This window comes from Colius striatus, chromosome 4, assembly GCF_028858725.1.
Source record: "Colius striatus isolate bColStr4 chromosome 4, bColStr4.1.hap1, whole genome shotgun sequence".
Lineage (NCBI taxonomy): Eukaryota > Metazoa > Chordata > Aves > Coliiformes > Coliidae > Colius > Colius striatus.
This window is the reverse complement of record NC_084762.1, coordinates 82,611,238-82,614,983: the sequence shown is the minus strand read 5'-3', so window position 1 is coordinate 82,614,983 and position 3,746 is coordinate 82,611,238.

The following is a 3,746-nucleotide window of genomic DNA, read 5'->3' as shown; positions in this document are numbered from 1 at the left end:
AGTTGAAAATTTCTATCCCTTCTTCTGTTCTTCAACTTGCAGTAGTGTATTCCTTTCTAGCACCTTCTGCTCTTCTATACAGCTGCAGCAGAGCTGATTTTCTGTAAACAGAGGCTGAATTTGCCTCTCACAAAAGGTCCAACATAAAGGACAAGCTTTGGATCAGCTTTAGAGTACACACATTCTAACAAAATAATTTTTTTTTCTTCTACTCCACATGACAGACACAGACTATGACTGTCCTGATTTTCTTCTTTGATGGCTCGAAAAAGGAATTTCTCTGGCAACTGTTATGTTGGTAATACTTTGAAGTGACTGGGCTTAGAATGGAAAGAACTGGAAGATGAGTGTGTGGTTCTAAAAATGACCTGGATCTCAAATCTCAAGAGAAAATGCCTACCAAGGAAAAACTATTATTTCAGTCATTCAAAGGGAATCATAACATTGTCCTTTCTCCTACAAGACAACTAAGTTTGCACTTGAAAATCATGGTTGTGTTGCTTAATGAAATACACTTGACCGAAGCTGGAAACAAATGGGCTTTTGGCCTCAGTTGCTTTCTAAATGTCACTGCATAATGTGATCTGCTAAATGCTAGCAGGAGTGTACATAATAGTCAGAAACTTGCTTTTTTAAGTACCATCTGGAATGTATGTGTCTGAGCAAAGCCAGAGGAGAAATTCAGCAAAGTACAGAGTGCCGCATACAAATCAAACAGCGTGCTCCTCTTCTTGTGGTAGTTCTTTAGAAAGAAAAAGAATAAAGTGGGTCAGGAAGATGAGTTATGCTGTCTTGTCTCAGGCCAGGACATTCAGGGCATTTTCCAACCTGAGTGAAAAGAAAACTGTAAAGACATGTTAGTATTGGAAAACATAGTTTTTTGAAAGAATTGATTTTCATGAGAACCAAAGTGCAGAATGCTGCCATTGAAAAATACTTGACAAACACAAACATTTGAAGGAGTCATTATGATTAATAATGAAGAGAGTTCATTTCTGTTCTTTAAAACTGATACATCAGTGTAACTAATTCAATGGACACGAGTTCCAATATACTATACTTTGGTCTTCCTGGTCTACTGTACTATAACTGTTTCCATTTTTAGCAGAACATCTAAAAATTATGCTGAAGTTTAAATATCAACTTGCTCATGAAGTGCATTTTCTCCAGAGTAAAAATTAAACACTTTTATAGCGAGCAATTAACCTTGGTCTTGGACCATGCAAATGAACTGTCTTGATTTTAATTTTGACAGAAGGAAGTATTCTTGTTACATGAAGCAGAAAAGTATCAAACTAAAAGACCTTGGAAAAAATAAGCCATATTAAATCAGACTGTCATCATTTTAGAACACATTCAAGAATAAATTAGAGGACAAGATTACAGGCTGATCTTCACAGTAGTCACATACTGCCATGAGAAACAGATGTGATAACAATTCAAATCCTTTTGATTTAAATTGAACCAAATTTAGACTATAAACTCTCTGGGATTTGCATATACTTGGTTCTTTGAAGTATGTACTTTTAAAGTCCTATAATAACTAAGTATGGTTTATACCTAAACTTTGGAAGAATTGTGAAATATGACTACAGAGAGTCATCTGGAAAGGACTGGACATAGAGCTTTATGTTTTTAATTAGATGGTAGGTATTATCAAAACATTAACTATAAGCATCCCAGTTTTGGTTTCAGAAAGAATATCTTTTATAGATGGAATTGCTTACTCAAACTGTACAGGGCATGAGAAAATAACTAATCTGAAACTCGTTCCTTATTATTTTATTAAATAAATGGGAAAATAGTACGGAAATGGTTGTGACAAATAAAAATAAAATAAAATCATGATTCTCTCCCACAGGTAATTTCTGCTATCAGCCAACTGGAAGCCAATGTAGGGCTTCCAGACAGGCAATCAGCACCCACTGGTCAATACTAGCTAGAAAAGTAATTGTGGCCAAAACCCACTAATACTCAGTGTTTGCCGAGGCAAAGAAACAAGGACATTTTATTAAAATGCATATAACTGAGGTAATCAGCAGGGCAAGAGACAAATCAAGGCTATGCTTATAGACTTTTCAGTAATAATGTGAGTTGGGGTATGAAGAGTTCAGATTACCAACTCACATGTTTGTGCTATTGTTTTACTGGTGTGGCTTTTTTCTTTCCTTCGCTTGTGCGTAGTTACTTTCCTACAGTAGCAAACAAATCATCTTTTCTGGTCCATGGTTTTGGATTTCATGCAGTCCAGTGTATCAGCACTGTTAAACTAAATCAGAGGTCCAGCAGCCTCTAGCCTAGACACTCCTTGGTTCAACGTCTGGACCACTAACTCATTTCCTAAGGGAACAGAGGAGGGAATAAATAGTGGTGATACAACAGATGTTTTCCTGCCCAAAAAACCCACCTGGAAACATTACTATACCTAGCAGAACTCCATGTGGAGCATATAGAGAATAAATATTTGTTCTGAATAAAAGTTCTAGTGAGACATTATGAATGAAAAAGCTGAAATCTGCAAAATTCAATATGAGGAAGGAGAATCAGGAAACTGAGCCTGCATGGGTTTACATTTTTTTTTAATGGATTATCCACTAAGATACATCACAGAATCACCGAATCTCAAGGATTGGAAGGGACCTCAAATATCATCCAATCCCCCTTCCAGAGCAGGACCACCTAGAGTACATCACACAGGAACTTATCCTTGCAGTTATACGTCTCAAACCCTTGGTTGGCAGGCTTTCTTGGTATTCTAAAATTATTTTTGTAAAGTAATGCCCCATTACACAAAAAGTAGTACTTCAGAGAAGTTATTCTAATGAGGTTTTTGTACTATGAGTCTCTTTGGGCTAAAGACTATTTGCCATTGCTCCAGAACGTTATTTTATGTGATCACTGCTTAGGACTTCCTAGTGCGTCAGAGAGACCAGAAAAAATATATTCCCAAAAGCAATGTCCTCCCTTTCCCTTTCCATTCCTTTTACCTAGTCATTGGCTACTTCTATTTAAGTTGTAGCCACAGTTCCCTATTCGTTACATCACAGCGGGCTATCATTGACTAGCAAATTAGAAACAAGAAAACCTTTCCAATGCTTGCTGAAATCAAGTTAGTCCAACGAAAATATGTGGTGTGTGCAGCTGCTTCCAAGGCAGTCAGAGAACACCCCCGAGGGCACAAAAGAAACACTCGCATCATCCCAGACAGGAGGAATTTGCAAAGCTCGGAAAGAAGACCTGGTGTGCGAACCTCCTTAGGGAAGCCGCCTGTTAAATCTGCATGTTTGTTTTCAATGAGTCCTTTGTTTTGTTGGAAAACAAGGTAACTACAAGTTCAGAGCGCCCTTCGCCGCAGCGCTTTTGTTCGCCAGCTAACACGAGAGCTGCGCCCCGCACGCAGCCAGGCGGGCCCTGGCTGCGCTCCAAGGCCGCGCTGCGCAGCCCGGTCGGTCCCGGGGCCACCGGCCCGCTCGGCCACACGGCGGGACGCGGGTTCGTGAGAGGCCGACAGGCAGCCCTGCGCTGCCATGGCAACCGCACGCGGCAGCCCACCAGCCACCCCCCGCCCGGGGCCGCCGCCGCAGTGCTGTCCGACCCCCCGACTGCGCAGGCGCCGCTCCCGCCGGCCCGCCCCTGGCCCTGGAGCCGCCGGCGCCCTGCCCCGCCCCTTTCCCTCTCGGGCCGGGCTGGGCGCGCAGGCGCGGCGGCGGCGGGGGGGGCATTTTAACAGTAAACATCCTGCCGAT